This window comes from Nicotiana attenuata, chromosome 12 (genome assembly GCF_001879085.1).
Source record: "Nicotiana attenuata strain UT chromosome 12, NIATTr2, whole genome shotgun sequence".
NCBI lineage: Eukaryota > Viridiplantae > Streptophyta > Magnoliopsida > Solanales > Solanaceae > Nicotiana > Nicotiana attenuata.
The window spans coordinates 36,259,082-36,281,220 of NC_032000.1; positions in this window are offsets into that span (position 1 = coordinate 36,259,082).

A 22,139-nucleotide genomic window follows, 5' to 3' on the forward strand; every position below is an offset into this window, starting at 1 on the left:
GCTTCCTGAGCTTGAAGGAACACCGTGACCATTTCTACCTCGTCCATTGGAGGCTTTACTCTTGATGCCTGCTCACGCCATTTGATTGCATATTCCCGAAAGCTCTCCGAGGACTTCTTTTTCAGATTTGCCAAGTGGTTCCTGTCTGGAGCAATGTCTATATTGTACTGGAACTGTCTAACAAAGTCTCTGCAAGGTCGTCCCAGGTGTGCCAGCGAGAGATATCCTGATCCATGTACCACTCGGAGGCGATACCCACCAGACTTTCCCCAAAGTAAGCCATAAGTAATTCTTCTTTTCCCCCAGCTCCTCGCAACTGATTGCAGTATTTCTTAAGATGAGCAATAGGATCACCGTGCCCATCGTATTTTTCGAACTTTGGAGTTTTGAATCCTATAGGCAAATGCACATGAGGGAACATGCATAGATCAGTATATGACACACTCTTCTGCCCACTCAGACCCTGCATGTTTTTGAGGCTCTGCTCTAGGCTTCTCATCCTCTTTGCCATTTCGTCATGTTCGGGAGTTTTGGGAGTCTTTTCCTATCTCGTGGTGAACTCAAACGGAGGTGGCTGAGAATAAGTGTAGGTGGGGTACTAAGGAGGCTCCGTTTGGTAAGTAGGTGTTTGGAATGTGAAGGCTGAAGGATCAAGGTGGGCATGGGCAGTGCGGGCTGTGTTGTGGCCGGGCATGGGGGAGCGGTGAAGATATTGGAAGCCGCTCCAGACATGAACACCTGGGGGCGAACCTCAGAAGGTGTCCCTATGAAATGAGCCGATATGGTGGGCTGTCCCAGTGGGGTATTAGGATGACTGATGGGAATATTGGAGGTACCCCCTGATCTAGGGAACAGTTCGGGGAATCTGGGGATGGCACTTGGAGGTTCCCTTCCATTCGTCCATGCATCCCACATCTCCATGACCCTAAGACGTAAGATCCTGTTCTCTTCAGCTGCTGCAGATTCGAAGGCCGGGATGCCCGAGATTGGGCTATCTTCTGGGATGGGAATGGCTGGCAAGGTCATTTTCGAAGACATTTCTATGCACCCCTTTGATCTAGTAAAGTACTGATGTGATGCCAGTTTACCACGAAAAACCAACCACCGTTTCTATAAAACCTGGACTGGATGTGACAGCAGCAAACGGTTAGTTTGAGACAAATAACAGATAGGTAATCGCACGTTGGGGCGTGATGCACCTATACAGTTAAATGAGTTTCTATATGTTTTGCAACGGTTGCATGTGTCATCCTAGCTTTTTTTGATTTTCTCCCATTTTGATTTCCACTCTCTTTTTCTTGCTTTCCCTTTCTTTTTGCCCTTTTCTCTTATTTTCTCATTTTTCTTTTCTCTCTCTCTTTTCTTTTCTTTCATTCTTGCCTTTGCTTTTGCCCTTGTTTCTTTCTCTTGGTTTTCTCTCTCTTTTGTTCCTTTTCCTCTCTTGTTTTTTCTTTTATTTTCTTTCCTCCCCTATTTTCATCTTTGCTCTTAGGGATACGGTCGAATCTTATGGAGATTGCCTACGTATCATGACCCCGCATGAATCAGACCAAGCGTAGTTCTTGAAGATTGGGAATGGAATAAACTAACTCATTTTTTTTCTTTTTATAAAACTTAGACCATGAAGCTTTAAGGCAAAAGAAAAATATTTTTGATTTTTTTGATTTTTTTTTTGGGAATTTTCTAAAAAAAATGCTTTAAAAGAAGAAAGGTATATTTTTTTTTTGAATTTTTGATTTTATTTTGAAAGAAAGACTTCTAAAAATTCCTTTTCTTTTGATTTGAACTTTGGGAATTTCAAAAGTAAAAAGAAAATATTTTTTGTTTGAAATTTTCATTTGTTTTCTCTTTTTCTAAGGAAGAAAGAAAATATTTTTTTTTGGATTTTGGATGTTGCCTCTTAATTTTCAAAAGAGGGACTTTTAAGAAAAATGTTTTGAATTTCTGAGCTTTTATTTATTTACAAAAGTACTTCTAAAGAAAAGTAAAAATATTTTTGGACTTCAATTTTTTTTCAAAACTTTTATTGACATTTGCAAAAGAAAGACTTCTAAAGAAGAAAAGATTATTTTTTTTTTCTGATTTTTTCTGGATTTTTGTTTTCTGGAAAAATACTTCAAAATGAAGGAAATCCGTATTTTGGATTTTGATTTTTATTTTTTCGCATGAAAGACATTAGAAAGAAGGAAACTATTTTTTTTTTAATAAAAGAACTACTCTTTTTTTTTTTGAATTTTCTAAGGAAAGATTTTTAAAGAAGGAACTAAAGGAAAATATTTTTCGATTTTTTGAAAATTGGGGTCGAAACCGATGAGGTTTGCCTACGTATCTCACATCCGGTGAGAATCAGACCCGCATAGTTCGGTCAGATAAAACCAACTATTTTTGAAAACAAAACCTTCTTTTTCTTTTCTCAAAAATTCGGCAGAGTTTCGGTACTATTTGGGCATTGGTTTTTTCAAAATGGGTGATTAACTCACTTATTCCTAACACAATTATTCCCTTTTTTCCAAATTTCTCCCATTATTTACAAGCCGGTCAACATGCAGATCCGAAGCAATTAAATGCACAAGTAGCAAGTAGGATGCATCAGGATGATCTTTTCATTTCAGGTCACCTGTCCTAGACGGACCCAACCCCTGTGTTGAGTCCCCTAAGTCAAATGCACGTGATGCAAACAAACGTTCCTACTAGCGATCCGGCATGAGGTTGAGTTATTCTAGGTTCAAAACCTGGGTATATGTTCTAGACTGTGTACCCAAGCGGACAACTCGAGTCGAGGAGGGGGCTACATACCGGGAACCAAAAGGCCATCCGGCTTAGTAACTTGTCCGGCCTCTTTCTTTCTTTAAGGTATGACACTAACAGAATAGGGAGTCTCGACCAGCGAGCACATCCCCGAAGATAAGAAGAGAAGGGTTTCGTAACAGTTTTATATATACAATTCAGATAATATCAAAGCGGTAAAGCATTTAACACATTAGGATGAAACATGTAGGAAAATCAGATAAAAGATAAAGCCAAATATAACAGCTATTCTAAGCTCGAATTCTGGAACCCTGAACCGAAATTCTGGGTTCGTGTCCCCAGCAGAGTCGCCAGAGCTGTCACACCTCCTTTTTATACGCTACCCAGAAGGATAGTGTATAAGGGAGTTTTTCCAATTTAAGTGACATTATTCGAAATGGGATTGTTTATTCAATTCAGAGTCGCCACTCGGGATAATTTATTTGGTGTCCCGAGTCACCGGTTTATTTTGAATCCCAAATCGAGGAAAATTCGACTTTCCATTTGAAGTCTGCGAACCAGAAATTCTTGAGTAAGGAATTTTGTTAACCCGGGGGAAGGTGTTAGGCACCCCCGGATTCTGTGGTTCTAGCACGGTCGCTTAAACTATCATAATTAGCCTATTACCTGATTTTAATACATGTTTCAACCTATAGTGCAATTTTAAATTATTTACCGCTTTAAATTAATTTTTAAGGAATTTTGCAACGTTATTAAAACACGTCTCGAACCACGTTACATAAATGCACCCGTGGTTTTTGACATATTTTAACACCGTTGAGATTTGGATTTGGGTCACATAAATGTGCACCCGAGTTTAGGAAAGTAGAGTATTAAAATACGCGCCTAAAGCAACTAACGTGTTGATAACTTTGCGGGAGGCCATGAAAATTCGTTAAATGGCACATCCCAATTTCTAAGTATTTTAGTAGAAGTAATTAAAGAGGGCCACGCAAATTTGTGATTTTTGTTTGGCGCGGCGCACCTCGATTTCATCTTTTAAAGGATATTAAACTAAGCTTGAAGGGCCATGGACTATTGGGTTATCTAAGATGGCCTTCCTAAAATTATTTTGAGGGTCTTGCTAATTGACTAAGGTCATAAGGACTAGATATGGGCTGTAAGTTTAAAATCTAGTTGCTAAATGCAAGGGTACACATGTGACACAGTTGGGCCTGGGGGAGAGGCCCAAAGCTTTAATCATCTGGGCAATCTCCTACATTAGTTGCACTTCACGTAACAAGTATAAAAATGACTTTGAATTTTTGTTTATTCTTTTTTTTTTGTAAATTCGAAAATACTGCTTAGATATCACAACAAACGAGTTTCTAGTCATAGCTGTGCATGATTCAATTTAAAACAAATAAAATAATTATTGACATGTTATTAAATCAATTTCTCTGCTTAATTCGACATTGTCAAGCACTGAATTGCTTATGACACTTTCGATATTAAGTGCCTGGGTATATCATGAAACTACTAAGTCAATATATGCTGAATTCCACACACAAAGGAGAAGATAAACAGATAGCATCCAATCTTCAGTGTATACACAATATGTTTAATAAACAAATGGCATCTAATCTAAGCCCAGGAGTCTATCCAAACTACAGCTAAACATGCTGGGATAATTTCAGCAAATCACATAATCGAAATAAACCAACTAACAGGCTTGATACACATACTACTTTACTACATGAATCACACCAGACTCTCACAATAATTGAAAATTGTAACAACCCGATCGTTCGTTCTGAGAGTTATAGCCCTATTTCCCCCATCTATGCTTATTTATATGTTGTTCGGCTGTGTTAAGTTGTATCGAGTTGGTAGGTTTGGGTTCGGAGTAGTTTTGGAGTGAAATGAACTCTTAGTCTCTTAGTTAGAAAGCTAAGTTAGAAAAGTCAACCGAAAGCTGACTTATGAGTAAAAGAATTCGGATTTGGATTTTTATGATTCGATTAGCTTCGTTGGGTGATTTTAGAATTAGGAGTGTGTCCGGAATACAATTTGGAGGTCCGTGGTAGAATTAGGCTTGAATTGGCGAAAGTTGGAGGTTTAGAAGTTCTTAGGCTTGAATTCGGGGTTGATTTGGTGTTTTGGGTGTTCCGAAGGTTCGACCTCGGGTAGTGATATATGACTTGTTGGAATTATTGATTGAGGTCTCAAGGGCCTCGGGTGAGTTTCGGATAGGTTTGGGTTGTGTTGCGCTCGTTTTTCTTATGTTTCGACGTCGTTTCTTCAGGCATAAATGATATCATATTGAACAAATGAGTTACAATTTCTTTTTCGATTGAAGCATTAGATCCGTATTGTAATTACGGACCTGTAGAAAAAAGAATCGTCAAATTTGGACATCGTATGAGGATTTTATGGTCATTTTACTAAAAATTAGGTTGCTAGATTTTTTTAGAGTAATTACGAAATTGCCACTAGCAGCGTATTTAAAAATCTGCACTATTTACAAATATTAAAACCTACATATTGAGTGATTCAAAAGCCTAACTTGACTAAATTTCACAAGGAATCCATTGGAGGCATAAAATACGAGTTTCGGGATCGTTTGGCTCGAGAAACGAGGCAGAATAGCTGGTAGAAAAATATACAAAACTAGGGTTTTGTTCAGTCGGTCATATTTTGAGTTGGGGAGCTCGGATTTGGGCGATTTTGAGGCGATTTTCACCATAGTAGATTGGGGTAAGTGTTCTCTACTCGATTTTTGATTATAAATTTATGAATCCATTCTTTCGTTTTTGGAATTTGATTGATGATTTTCAAAGTGAAACTGAGGGAGTTGGGTTTGAGTTTGGAGAGTTTTAAGTGAGGATTTGAGGACCAAACGGAGTCCCGATTTTGACAATTTTATATGTTAAGACTCGTGAGGAGGACGAGGATTATTATTTTACCATTTTTGACTGATTCCGAGATGTGGGCCCAGGGGTCGAGTTTTGTGGCTGATTTCGGATTTTCGGCTGTTTATTGTAGTTTTTTATTGTATAATTCGGATTCTTTAGACTATGTTGATAGTAGTATTCTTGATTATTGGTTAGATTAGAAGCTTTTGGAGACCGAGTCGAGGGACGAGGACATCCCGGAGTTAGGATTTTACCTGTTGAGTAAGTAAAGTTTTTTAACTCTGGCTTTAAAGGGTATAAACCCGGAGAAGTTTGGATATCATGTTGATTGTTTGGAGGTGATACCCATGCTAGGTGACGGGCGTGTGGGTGTATACCTCTAGGGATGGAGACTTGGTCCGTCCCGTGAGGCCTCATGGCATCATTTTGTTGTTGTTATCATTTAATTGTTGTTAACTTTGTCTGCCTTCATGTTTGGGGATCCATACGATAGGATTTATTCATGCTCACATTATTTATACTCAGTCATAGAAATTATTGTACATGCTTACGTCCGTCTCTATTATTTGCTAATATGCTGTGATACTTGATGTGGGTTGTGTCCCCTTATTTGTTGATGAGAATGTGAGGCTAGTGAGGTACATGTTGAGTAGGCCGAGGGCCTGGTTGTGAGGATTTAATACCATAGCGTGTGAGTTATCCGCGTAGCACGTGAGTTTGACCGTGCGGCGGTCCAGGTTTGATACCATAGCGCGTAGTTGTCCGCGATAGCACGTGAGTTGACCGTGTGGATCCAGGTACTGATATGATGGCACGTGAGTGTTCGTCGGCTTAGGCGCTTGGGCTTTGGGAGTCCCTCCGGAGTCTGTACACACCCCCAGTGAGCGCAGAGTGTTGAGTGTTGAGTGTGGAGTGCTGAGTGCGAGTGCCAGTGCTGAGTGATGGAGTGATATTGCTGTGAGGTTGCATTTACTTTTGTTGTTGCTGCATTTATCTGTTAAATTTCTTTGTGGCATTTGTTGGTTTTATGAAATTTACCTGTTTATTCATGGTTATTTTAAATTGTGAAAAATAAATAATTGGACTATTTTGCTGATCAGCTCGTCACTACTGCTCAGTTCCTTAGTTATTTCTGTTACTACTAAGGTGGTTGTACTCATACTACACCCTGCACTTTATGTGCAGATCCAGGTGAGTTAGAGCGTGGTGATCGTTGAGTTCAGGTCGGCTATCTGTGGAGATTGCAAGGTAGCTGCTAGTGTCCGCAGGACCTTGTTACTCCTTTTATAATTTCTTCTTTGGGCAGTTAGACCGTTTATATATCTCAGTTCATAGTTTTAGACGCTCGTGACTTAGTGACACCCCGATGTTTGGGACTCATTTTCGTATTTTATATTATTTATATTTAGAGTTGGTTTAGTTTATCAGGAATTAAATTATTGGAAATGTTTAAATGGGTCATGGACCCAAATGAAGCACCTACTTGGCCTAACTATTTGTTGGGCTTCAACTAAAATTAAAACAAATTTTAACAAACTGAAGAACTACAACTACGCCTAATAAAATCAGATAGGTCAAAACAGAATAAGGAACAAATTACTTCAAATCTCATTAACAAACAACTACGCAATCATACTAGTATAGAACCCTAAAATGACTACAAATCAAATTGTAAGTAAACAACACATGAAAATGATAGAAGAAACAACGGAAAAGAAATGTGAGTTGAAAAATACCTAGAGACTGCGCAACACAACCTCGAACTCTAGCAAGCTACTTGGAATTGTTTGAACTAAAACCGTCTTTAATCATGTGTTTTTATGAGAAAACACATGACTAAGGGTTATTGTAGTCCAAAAATCAGTAATTCCCCCTTTTGTGAAATTAGGGTTTTTTTCAAGATTAGATTTGAATGAATCAGGGGTGATTTTGGGGAAACCAACCATGGATTAGGGAAGAGGGGGTGGTGGAGGTGGTGTGGTATCGTTTTGGTGGTGTTTGGTGGTGGCGCCACCGGACAAGGCGGAGGCGGCTGCTAGGGTTTTGATTATTTGAAGGGTTTGGGAGGGTTTTGAGGAAAACTAATGGCGGACCTGAGATGGGGAAGTGAAGGAGGAGCAGTGGTGTAAATTTCACGGCGATTGAACGATCACCGCCGGCGGAAGCGATTTCCAGCCGGCGGTTCACAGGGGAGGACGGCGGAGTTAGGGTTTCTGGTGAGAAATGAGAGAGATGAGAGGGTAGGGGGTTCTGAGGGGGGTAGGGATCGTTTGGACATATATATATTAAAATGTTCCCACTTCTCTTCCGTTGGATCAAAATACCTAGACGGCTTGTGATGTTATAAACGTCAATACCACACGGGGGGGGGGGGGGGGTTGAGGTGATTTGTGTGGTACCTAATTTTCGCGTTATAAGAACCTGGTTCTTCTAAGTGTTCTAACTACAGCAGTTTGCGGAATAATAAATACTGAAAGTAAAGTGCACAGAGATTTTTACGTGGAAAACACCTGGCTCAAAAGGTGAAAAAACCACGACCTACTACTCAGTAGGATTTTCCCAAACTCCACTAAAATCACTGAGCCAAAAACTGCATTTACAAAACTCTTTGTAAACCTAAGGATTAACTCTAATCCCAGTGTAGCACACAGCCTCAACTGTTGCGACACTTTCAAGTTAACTCTAACTTGAATACTCAGAGTACCTAATACAATTGCTTCTAAGAAAGCTGAAAGGTACAATATGAAAACCTACTACAATTGAACTAGACTTAGAATAAACACAATGATGAAACTGGTTCTTCTATCTTAGTTCATGTAGCTTCAGACGTGCACACTTGTATCTCGCATATGTTGCTTGCAAATCAGACTTGATCTTTTTGCTCTCAAATATGCTTAACTTCTGCTTATGTGCATTTTTTGTAAAAAAGAACAACTTGGTTATTTAATGGATTAGCAGTTAGAGTTTGATCGAGACTCCAATGCTTATCCGTAGTCGATTTGAGTCCTTAACCAATACAAACTCCCATCCTTATCCTAGCTTAGGATTGTGTTCTCTTATCATAAGGAGACTGTCCTTCTTAGAACTCAATGCAACCTTTTCGATTTCATTCAGAAGATATTTGCTGCGTAATCTTCAATATATATCTTCCTTACGTGCCTTCCATGTGCAATGGTTATGACTAACTGTGTCTCTCAAGATGGACCAGGTCCTTCCCTGAGTTCATTTGTCAATCTTCAAAACTTCAACTGACCAGGTTCTAGGTATTTTGCCTTTATTATTCTTAAATCCTATTTAAAACTACTTTATCGCTTTAATTTTAGGCATTTAAAAGGGTTATTTGCAAGAAATATATATATTTGAAAGCGTAACATCGAAAGAATTTTTTTTTGAAGCCTACGTGTTTTTTCCTAATTTGATATTGAGTTTTTATAATACTGTTAACTTCTCGGAAAATTGAAAAATTTATAAACCAAATTCAAGAGAATATATGTGCGCATATATATATATATATATATATATATATATATATATATATATTTAAATGTAGAAATATATGGAAGTATAAGACTTATAAAGCCGCTTGGCAATTTAGGATAATATTAATACTAATACTTAATTTAAATTAAAATACTTTTTTTCGTATCTGAATGAAAAGAAAGTGAATATTTTTGTAAAGATATTGTCTGTCGTATCTTAATTAATATGATTTAAAAAAAATTACATTGGAAGATAAAAATAGCGCCTCTATCTTAATTAATTATAAAGATAAAAACATAGGTATTATAAAAAATACGATAAATTTAAACATTAATATGATATATATATATATATATATATATATATATATATATATATATATATATATATATATATATATATATATATATNTTAAAAGAAAAAGAGAAAATATATATATATAATTTCAGTGTAGAAATATTTGGAAGGATAAGACTTATTTGATTTTTGAGAAGAGAAAGTACTTTAAATAATAACGAATAAAATTTGCATTGTGGTTAAGCCAAGTGACAAACTACTATAAAATCATTTGGCAATTTAGGATAATGTTAATACTAATACTTATTTTAAATTTTTTCTTTAATCTGAATGAAAGGTAAGTGAATATTTTTGTAAAAATGTTGTCAGCCCTATCTTAATTAATAAAATTTAAAAAATAAATAAAATGAAAGATAAAATCAACGTCTCTACCTTAATTAATTATAAAGATAAGAATATAGGTATTATAAAAAATATGATAAATTTAAGCATTACTATGAACAATAAAATAAAAGAATAAAAGTAAATAAAAATTTTACTATAAGAAAAAAAACATTTTTTTATTTATAATGTATTATAATGGAAGTAACGGACAAGAATATGATAATACTAAGTTATGGGTAATGTAATATGGACAAGAAATTATGGGTAATTTTAAGAGATTTGAGAAAGCTTTTTATTAACATTTATTTAATGATTATGTATAACTTTTATCCGAAAGATTAATATTTTGAAGTTATGGGTAATGCAATATGGACAAGATATGATTGTTTTTTTTCTTTTTTATCTTTAGTAAAAATTGTTCTTGAAAATAGAGATAACGCATAAATAGAATAAATATTCAATGAAGAGAGATTATATCTTAAGACATAAATAAGGGCAGAATAGTCTAATTCCTTTTTTAATTAATATTTCTTAAGAAGCGTATAAACAAAAAATACGACATATAATATGAGAGGGAGGAAGTATGTGGAGAACACGTATCAAATACGCTAAAAGTGTTTCCATCTTACGTCAAAAGAAATTAGACGTACGTTGAACATGAAACGACAATCAAACCAGTAATTAACTTAGGACCAAAACTCAAATTTGTCTACCTAATTGTTCAAACATGTCTATTCGCAAGGTCTAGCTAGAACTTAAAAATAAGGCACACTTCAACTTACCTTGAATCTTTTTTTATGGAAGTTTTACATTCATATGCCATATAGGAAACTATATTACCCTCAATGTTTAAGGTTTGATATAATTACATTTAGTATACTTAATTACCAATTATATACCATTAGTGATTTTTAAGGGTATTAATTACACTCCTAATTTAGTGGTACTGTATATTCCTTCTAATACCACTCCCCCCACGTTTCTCTCTCTAATTCCTACACCTTCACCCACGTTTCCCTCCCACACACACGATTTCTGTATCAAAATTTCATTATTTCTTCCATGGCCAAGGCTTTGAATTAGAATTTGGGCTTTCAAAAGACATTGTTTGTTTGGATTGGATGTTGTTGCAAAGAATTGAGAATTCTCTCTACGTCTCTCTCTATCTCGCAATTCTAAATTTCAGTAATATAAGAGGAAAGGAAAAGAGAGCAGCAATTCTACCATTGACAGCCATTAAAAAGCTTTGAAGCTTTGAATTCTAATTTGGGTTTTCAAAAATCATTATTTGTTTGGATTGGGTATTGTTGTAAATAATTGGGAATATGGGTTTGGAGTTTATATCTCAATTTTGAGGGGTTTTGGTGAAGATTAGACTTGGTTTTGGCTGAATTTCAGATTGAAAGAAGAAGAAGAAGAAGAAGAAGAAGAAGAAGAAGACATGACATACATTATATTGCAGAAATTGTAGATAAATTGTTGAAAAATTGTAGATTGTTGTTTATTTATTTTTGAGCTTTGTGTTTTTGTGTTAAAAGTTTTGATGGGAGCTTGTTATTCCACTTCGTCTGTTTTGGAGCTAACTTGTGCAGAGGAGAAGATATTTTTTAAGTTATATATATTGCTATACCTTTAAATTCAAGAAAGTATGGTAGTATTGTATTTAAAGAGGCGTGAATTTGTAGAATAGGTTGAATGTGAAGAATGAGTCAAATAAGACTCACAATGGCGTGTTTTCTACATTTAATCTACAACAAAACTACATATCATTTGAAAAATTAATATGAAAATACAGAATTTCAACGTTTCTACAAATTAACTACAAAATTTCTTAGGAAGATCTATCCCTTCATCATGTTTTTTTGGATTCCATATTTAGCATAGCAGTTTCGTAAGGAGTAACAAGAGCATATAGGAGAATAACAGAAATTGTAGCATAATCGGGATTTACGACATAATACAAATAATCTATAATTTATCAACAGAATCTACAAACTGGGTACATTTAATTTTAATATCCCAATTCCCATACAATTATAGCATAATTGGGATTTTCGACATAATTGCATTTTTTGCAGAAGATTTGTAGAAGTTTAGTCGTTTTTGATTTGTGAAAACAGAAAACAAAGCATCTACAATCAGAATACAAATAATCTACAATTCATCTACAAAATATCTACAAACTAGGTACATTAAATTTTAATATCCCAATTCCTATTCAATTGTAACATAATTGGGATTTTTGACATAATTGCGTTTTTTCAGAAGATTTGTAGAAGTTTTAGTCATTTTTTATTTGTGAAAACAGAAAATAAAGCATCGACAATTAGAATACAAATAATCTACAATTTATCTACAAAATATCTACAAACTGGGTACATATTTGGACTCGACATGCTTCCCCTGAAATGTATGTTTCATATTTTTGATACATATTTTTGTCCAAAATAGTACTAAATCATCCACTTAAATATAATTTTTATACAATATTGTTCAACTTTCATACAATTGGTAAATGAACAAAAGAAAAATAAATAAACAACAATCTACAATTTTTCTACAATTTATCTACAATTTCTGCAATATAATGTATGTCATGTCGTCTTCTTCTTCTTCATCGAGTTTCAATCTGAAATTCAGTCAAAACCAGTCTAATCTTCACCAAAACCCCTCAAAATTGAGATATAAACTCCAAACCATATTCCCAATTATTTTCAACAACACCCAATCCAAACAAATAATGATTTTTGAAAATCCAAATTTGAATTCAAAGCTTCAAAGCTTTTTAATGGCTGTCAATGGTGGAATTGCTGCTCTCTTCTGCAAAAGACGCAATTATGAATGTGCTTGATTATGTCGAAATGCGCAAATCTTCTGCAAATTCGCATAAAACAGATTGTATACAAATCTTCTGCGTTATTCGACATAATTGCGTTATTCGACAAATTTGCATAAAATAGAGTGTATCACGCAAATTCGCATACAGAGTGTATTGCTTTTGTTGCAGAAGAATTGTAGAAGATTTTGTCGATTTTGATTTGTGAAATCAGAGAAAATGTTGAAACAGAGTGTATCGCAAAAACAGAGTACGGAAATTTTGTAACGAAGTCGACGATAGTTATTACTGTGCGTGATTTGCGTTGGGGAAGATCTGGAAAATATTTAATTCCCCTTTTTTAGCGCGGCAAAATAAGGAATCATAAAGCTACAGTGAATCCTTATTTAATGCATTGTATATATTATGTAGAAATACTATTAGCATGAATGATAATATGCAAACTATGAATATATTTGGTAATATAGTTTCATATATGGTATATAAACGAAAATTTTCCCTTTTTTTCACTTCCAATTTTATGTAAAAAATAAGCTGTTGAAAATTAAGATGATATGATTTAAATATCTCGAGAGAGAAAAAGAACACAAGTAATTATGGGTTTAAGCTTACAATCAGGGTTAAAGTTGAAAATAAATGTGATTGCTATATGCGCTTAATATATAAGTTTTTTTCTTTTTTCTTTAGGAGAATATTTTCCGGATGTATCATCAAAGTAATAAGTGCGTAATTTTTCTTTCATCATAATTTTTTGTACGTCTTTTAACTATTTTGTATTGTTAATTATTATGACTTATAGTAGTATTTTATATTGCGATTTTTAAATATATAAAAATTTTATTTTAAAAAACTTAAAAGATTCTAAATCTGAAAATTAAATAAATTGACCACGGCGGGAGAGTATTATTTAAGCGGCCGAAGTTATGGTCATCGGTAGAGATGCCTAATTACTCAATTTCTCAGTTTTATCAAAGGCAAGACATCCACGCTAGAGATAGAAAATTCACAAGGAAATTTTGGCCAGTCTTATCACACAATGAATACTGAATCCTGAATTACTAGTAATTAATCATCCAAATTAGGTGGAAGCAGATAAACTCTTCCAACTAAAACGTCGGCAGAACCTTTGCAGCAAATGAGGCACCAATCTTAGTCAAAGTTTTCTAGAAGCAATTATAGTGGCCTTAATAATACAGAGTACTATTCTGTTTGCACAGAATATCCATTAAAAATAGTTATGGATGAAATTGGTAAATAGTTATTTTTAGGTCGGCTATTATAGTTTAGCTATATTTTAAATTATATTGGCGAAGTAATCATTATTAATGCAAATTGAACTTTGCCATTACAATCTAAAAAGTGGTCAAGCCGTAATACCAGGGCTAGAAAGTGGCTACGCCACCTAATTTTATCGTTATATGCAGTTATGCACAATATTTCAGAAATCGCTATTATTTAGTGGTTATTAACTTCATACGAATATACATAATTACTTCCTATAACTACTATTTAGTTATTACGCAACTATATTCGCTGTATTCGCTACTGTATTCATGAATACAGTAGTGGAATTCGCCTAAAAAATAGGGGAATCCAGTTGTGCGACTGTATTCGTTGTATTCGTGCTACTATATTCATGTACAATAGCGGAATTCGCCCTAAAAAATAGGGGAGTCCCGCTATTTAATAACGGAAAGAGGATCAATTAGCGTGTATCATTTCTAATTTAACTCAAGAAAATCAGTTCTACATAAATTATGCTGCTACGCGACTGTATTCGTTATATTCGCGCTACTGTATTTGCTGTATTCGCGCTACTGTATTCATGAATATAGTAGCGGGATTCGCCTAATAAATAGAGGAGTCCAGTTGTTTAATAACAGATTGAGGATCAATTAGCGTGCTCCTAATTTAACTCAACAAAATCAATTTTACATAAATTTCGCTGCTACTGCATTGTATTTCATGTATTGGCGCGATTGTATTTATAAATACAGTGAGATAATCAAGAAATAGAGTATATACCATTCTATTCAATTCGACTGTATACATTGTATCCTATTAACAGATATTCATTATTCACTATTATACATTGTATTCAATTTACCGTATTCAATGACTGTATTCAAACAAAAAAAAATCACAAAATACAATGATATGTGACTGTATTCAAATACAGACCTTTGGAATACATTAATACAAGCAAAAAAAAATAATGTATTTATACAAAATATATTTCAATATATTTGAGTGTATTTATGTAGAATTCAGACTAAAATAGCAAAGAAGAAGAAGAAAAAGTTCGCCGAGGATGGCGGTTTCCGGCCAAGCAAAATACTGTATACATTATATTAAAATTAAAAATGGAGACGAACAAAACCCGGCCCTCAAATCTTCTCCGGCGTAGCCATGGGCAGATCTATTCGCCAAAGAGGATGAGCCAATAGTGGATAATAACGCTGACGACGACCACGATAATGATGCTGATGATTCTGCTGATTTGATGGAAAAGAGAGAGGATTGAGAATCTTGCTGATAGATAGAGAGAAGAAAGAGAGAGAGAAAGAATATAATTGACTTATTTCATGCCTCAATGGTAGGTATAAATAAATACGTATTTTGCAATAAAATAAAAAATGTAGCTATAAGTAATAATATTTTAAAATAATTCTGATTTATAATAAATAGGGTGTAATAATTTGCTATATGAGGTAAATTTTACTTTGATTTTTCTTCCAAAAAAAGGAAGACCATGAAAATGAAAGTGTATATCTATGTTGTTATCCATAGCTCTTATTCAATCCCAAATTTTATTCATTATAGTAAAATTAGTTAAAATCAACTTTTATGCTTTTATCACCTCTATGACCAATTGAAAGTGTATAAGGGTGAAACCGGGGCTAACACATACCCTGATTAACTGGTGGGTCAAACGAAGCAAGGATACGACTACATGGGATCAGAATCGAAACTGCGAACTTCTCGTACCGAGACCCGATCGAAGTACCCGCCACTGGATCTAATAAGACAACACTTCCCCGAACCCAGAACGAGCTCAGAGACCTCGGAAAGCATGGTAACGGTTGCACACGACTAACAGAGGGCCGTGATATACGTGCCCCACCAGATATCACGGTGCATATCTCGCCCGACGTCGGTAGCGGATCAGTAATTGACAAGAAAGGAGAGTTTTTACCCTTTTTAGAATTGTACTAGGGATGAAACTCTCCTACTATATAAAAAGAAAGTTTTTTATTCAATAGGACACATTGTAACACACATATCAAGGCAATACAAACTTATTTCTCTGCTTTTTAGCTATTGAAAAGTTCTTACTTTAATCATAGTTCTTCATATACATTTGGCTTCGAATCGAGGGTCCGGTCGAGGACGATACTGTTATTCAGCTTAAATCCGAGCCCGGCCTTAACGTCACAACTGGTTTGATTATTCATTTTATCTTTAATTCATTTATCTAATATTCTTGATTACTTATGTTGAATCAATCCACATATCCTTAAAACCGCGTATAAATTCAATTGTTATCCGTTTTAAGGGTAAACAATTTGGCGCCCACCGTGGGGCTAAGGATAATAGTGGTGGTTTGACACAAATTTCTGTAACACACTCTATTTTATGCTTGTTTTTTAAGGTTTCAATTTTAGGTCAGCTTAAAAATGTCAAATTCTCAATCTGCTCACTTGAACATTGAGGCTGAGTTTGGCTATCATAGCAAAAACAACCTGGCAATGAGGTGCCCCCTACTGATCCCAACGAAGTCCCAACTGCTGATCCAATCGACGCCAATTGATAGATTGCTATCGACGTCCACCTACCAACTGATCCCGAAAATAACGTTCGTGGAGGCCCTCGACCAACAGTCCGAGAAACGCCCGAAGGCCAAGGTGATGGGATAAACATGTTGCTAATTTTCAAAATGTTGCAGGCTCAACAGGCGACGATAGTACAACTACAGAATCAAGGCCACCCTCCTAGTAGGGTCGAGCCCGAACGGTCCTGGGAGAACACCCAAAGAAACGAGCAAACCACCGAGAGGTCAAGTGAAGCTGAGACTGGGGCCAACCCCGAGATAATAAAATGCTTGAAGCATTGACGAAGAAGGTGGAATCAGGTGAGAAGAAAAATGAAGCCAACGACAAAAAGGTGGAGACATATAACTCTAGGGTCGATTAAATACCGGGAGCACCCCCAGTATTGAAAGGACCGCATTCCAAGAAGTTTGTCCAAAAGACTTTCCCTCTGAGTGCTGCACCGAAGCTGATCCTGAAGAGGTTTCGTATGCCCGATAGTTCAACGGAACCACAAATCCAAACGAGCATATGACCTCCTATATATATATATATATATGCCATCAATGGGAATGACTCGGAAGATAAAAGAATCGAGTCGGTTTTTCTAAAGAAGTTCGGGGAAACTCTCTCAAAAGGAGCAATGATATGGTATCACAACTTACTCCAAATTCTATTGATTCGTCTGATCTTGTAGATGCTTTAGTGAAGGCACATGCCGGGGCCATCAAGGTCGAAACTAGAAAATCGGACCTTTTCAAAGTTAAACAAAGAGATAACGAGATGCTCAGGGAGTTCACGTAGAGGTTCCAGATGGAACGAATGGACCTGCCTCTGGTTGCCGATGATTAGGTTGTTCAATCATTCACTCAAGGACTTAACCCCCGAAGCTCTTTGGCTTTGCAGCAGCTAAAACAAAATTTGGTAGAGTATCCAGGCGGTAACCTGGGCCGACGTCCACAACACATACCAGTAAAAAATTAAAGCCGAGGACGACCAACTCGGAGCCCATTATGGGTCTGTTTATCTCGTTAGAACCGACGATAGGTCTAAGAGAGTCATCGATCATGAACCTAGATCGATCCAAGACCGGATCAACCACACAGCGGAGATCAAAGGGGAAATGGGTCCCGGCGTCACCCTACGAGGAACGAAAAGAGAAGCGGTCGAGGGAAAAATAACCGAGGTCTGATGAGCAAAAATGGTTTCGATAGGCCGCTCGGGGCCGGGGGGCACAAGATTGTCAGAATATAACTTCAACGTCGATGTTGCTAGTATCGTATCAGCCATCGAGCGCATCAAGGACACCAAGTGGCCTTGACCACTACTGTCCAACCCTACTGATCTCGTCCAAGTCACACCTCTATTCGGGGTTTTGAAACGGTCGATTGCAATAATAATACCCAACTAGGAGACGGGATTAGTGGTATATATTTGGGTAGAGCACGTGAAGTATCTTAGTTGCACTTCCACAAATATTGCTTTGTTTTTACTTCTAAGATTATGCTGAGGATTACAATTCTAAGGTATGAAACTAGAAACTATTGTTTTTGTTGTTGTTTTCAAATATGTAAACGGCCTAGGGCTATGACCTTCACCTAGGTGTATGTCTAACGGGTTGTAAACTTGAAAGCTTGTTTTGTTAGTCAGGGTGTATTATAGCAATCAATACTTAAATACCCACTCAATACCTCTCGGTAAGAGAGTGATTTTGCCCAATTTGGATTTCTCAAGTCCAAATGGGTGTTGAACAAAATAGTTGATAAATTGCTCAAATCGGGTTTCACTATCTCTAGGTTCAACCCTTGGGACTATCAATCTCTTGATTTCATCCCAAAGTCTTGTTAGCCTTGTTTTCCTAGATTAAGTCTCTTTTTCTCAAGAAGAGAGAAGAGACCAAGTCAAATAGGCATGAAATAATGTTTGCAGCCATTAATTCTACAATTAAAAGCAAGAACAAGGCAAAATAATAAACACCCAACCATAAACAAGCCATAAACTAAACACTCATTAGGTTCACACACTAGGGTTGGGTCACAAACCTAGCTAAAATTCTAGCTACTCATATTGGGTATTGAAGAAAATAAAGAAGAAAAGATGATAAACTCATATTGCAAGATTAAAAGATGAAAATCCAATGTTAAATCACCAATATAAGCTAAAGTCGCCTAAAAGGGTAAAGCAAAACGGCTACAGACTTTTCAATATTAAAAACTTGACCTAATTTCATGAAAGAGGTCTATTTATACAAGGCTGGAATTTTCGGACAAAAATGCCCTTTCGGAGGTTCTGCGGCCACACAATTCTGTGTGAGCCTTCAAAACAAATTGATGCTCAAGTGTGAGCGATCTCTAGCCACCACTCTCGGAACCTGTTGAATACAGTCAGGCTCACAAATTTATCTTCCCAGACTTCTTTCTTCTTCGACCTCTCAAGGCCGGCAACTTGGGTATCACACCCTCAACCGTCATCCGGAATATCATCATCATCATCATCAAATAGAACTGGTGCGACGGGGGCATGAGTAGATGAGGGCTCTGAAACCTGATTGTCATCTTCCGAACCCTCAAAAGTACTAGCTGAGGTGGAAGGCTCATCACAGAGTTGGAATTTCCCTTGAAGCTATTGTGGCTGAGATTGGGCATCCGGATGCTCTCCCACAGAGTTTCCCTCTGATGCTTTCCTAGACGGGACATAAGACTTGATTCAGAGGGATCTGAAGCCCTACCTCTCCCTGCGGTTGTCTTTTTGGATATCACTCTTTGCACGGAGAGTGGTAGGGTACCCCTGCCTCGGCCTCGGGAGGGTTCACCCCTCCCTTTGGATGTATCACCACGTCCCCTTGATCTAACCATTTTCTAAAATACAAAGCAACAAGAATCAGTTATAGTTAAAGTTCAGAGTATCAGAATGTTGCAGGCAAAAGAAGTATGCGGGTGGGGGAAGAGCGGTCTGCATATTTTAGAGTGCGGCCGCAGGTGGGTCTGTGCGAACCGCACAATTTTGAAGTGCGGTCGCAGTGGTCATTCTGCGTCCGCACAATTTCAAGTGAGACCGCACAAATAGAAATGCGGACCGCACAATTTTGAGTGCGACAGCACACTGAAACTTCAGAAACATCAACTCTCTGAAGACAGAGAATTGGTCGATCTGCGGCCGCACACACTTTTCTGCCGTCGCGGTTCAATTTTTGTGGATCACACAATTTTGAGTGTGGTCCGCACAACCAATGCACAACAATTTTCCTAGCCTAATTATCTACGGACCGCATAATTCAAAAACACCCAGCAGTTAACTTAGGGCTTTTTCGTTCAAGCACAAATTTGACATGGTTTTGGCAATTTAGTCATGATACACAGTTTACCCATCCCCCAATTAGCAAATAAGAAGCTACCCACACAATTTTAAGCACACATGATGATGAATTTGACATTAGGCCTCAAAATAACCAAACTAACTATGAACAAAAATTTAAAAAATTGAATAATCTAAAGATGGATTGAACATACCAGCAATGTAGTGATGCAAGGAAGAATCAAAGAGGATGAAATTAGTGTGAGATATTTGAAACATTTGAGTGCACTGTGCTTGCCGTAGTGTCAAATGTTCAGAGAGTGTAAAGTTTGAATAGTGGTGAGGAGGAACTATTTATAGGTGATCGATTAGGGCAAGGATTCACGAGCTAAGTGCGGCCACACAATTTTGTGTGCGGTCCTCACTCTTTACCTGTTACCACCTTTACCCATTGTCGATCCGCGATCCGCACATTAGTGGGTGCGGCTGCAGAACTTGGTGTGGACCGCACATTTCCTTGTGCGGCCACATTTTGGCCATTTCTCTGACATGCAAACTTCAGAGAGTTTGCAATTTTGGATCTCCACTTGTGCGGTCCGCACAATTTCCATACTTAGCCAATTTTTTTCTTGAACACAGTCCCTGCAAAGCACACTCATTCATGCACACACTTCAAAACTAGTTAGCATAAAACAAGACCTATCTAAAAAAGAAAAAGACATATGGGTTGCCTCCCTAAAAGCACCTGGTTTAACATCGCAACACGATGTAGATTACCATCATCACTTGAAATGAAGAACCGCCATGACGTGGCAATCATCAACTTTTCCCAGATAGTGCTTCACCCGGTAACCATTGACTCTAAATACTTCATCATTTTTATTTTTCAAGTCCAATTCACCAAAGGGTGTCACACTCACAACCTCAAACGGGCCACTCCATTTAGACTTTAACTTTCCGGGAAACATCCGTAACCGAGAATTGAACAACAACACAAGATCACCTTCTTCAAACCCCTTTTTCCGAATGTACTTGTCATGGAGGTACTTCATATTCTCCTTGTATAAGGAAGAACTTGTATATGCACGGTACCGGAACTCATCTAGCTCATTCAATTGTGCCACCCTTAAGTTGGCGGCGACATCCCACTCAAGATTTAACTTCTTCAAAGCCCACATGGCCTTGTGATCAAGTTCCACTGGAAGATGACAAAGCCTTCCCGAACACCTACCATTATGGAGACATCCCAATCGGTGTTTTGTAAGCTTTCCTATAAGCCCATAAAGCATCATCAAGTTTCTTTGACCAATCCATCCGGTTGGCATTCACTGTTTTTGACAAAATACCCTTTCTCTCCCGATTGGAGATTTTCCACTTGACCACTTGCTTGAGGGTGATAGGGGGTCGTCAATTTATGAGTGACACCATACTTGGTGAGTAAGGTATCTAAAGCTTTGTTGAAAAAATGAGAACTCCCATCACTTATGATAGCCCTTGGAGTACCAAATTTCGGAAAGATGTTCTTCATAAAAAATGCCACCACACTTCTCGCTTCATTGTTTGGAAAAGCAACGGCCACAACCCATTTGGACCCATATCAATAGCGACCAAGATGTAGGTATTTCCACAAGAACTCACAAATGGACCCATGAAGTCAATACCCCACACATCGAAAATATCAATCTCCAATATGGTGGTGAGGGGCATTTCATTTTTCTTTGAGATTCCACCGGCCCTTTGACATTCATCACAACGCTTGACAAGTTCACTTGCATCCTTGTAGAGAGTGGGGCAATAGAAATCGCAACTTAATACTTTGTCACCGTTCTTGCTCCACCATGGTGACCACCATAAGGCGAAGAATGACAAGCCCCAAGAATTTTAACTTGTTCCTCCTCTGGTACACATCTTCCAATCACTCCATCCGTAAAAATCTAGAAAAGGTACGCTTCATCCCAATAGTAGTCTTGACAATCCCGTTTGAGCTTCTTCCTTTTGTTTGAAGAGAACTTAACCGAAATGATAACACTCACAAGATAGTTTGCTAGATCCGTGAACCAGGGCACCTCTTTCATTGAAATAGCCAACAGTTGCTCATCGGGGAAGGAGTCATTGATTTCAAGGCCATCATGCAGCCTCCCCTCCTCCTCGAAATGAGACAAATGGTTCGCCACTTGGTTTTCACTTCCTTTTCGGATGTCTATATCAAACTCTTGCAACAAAAGTACCCATCTCATCAAATGGGCTTTGGAATCTTTCTTGCTCATAAGTTAGCAAAGTTTCACATGATCCGTATGAACAATCACTTTTGCACCCATCAAGTACAGACGAAACTTCTCAATAGCAAACACAATGGCAAAGAGCTCATTTTTCGTAACGGTGTAGTTGACTTGGGCA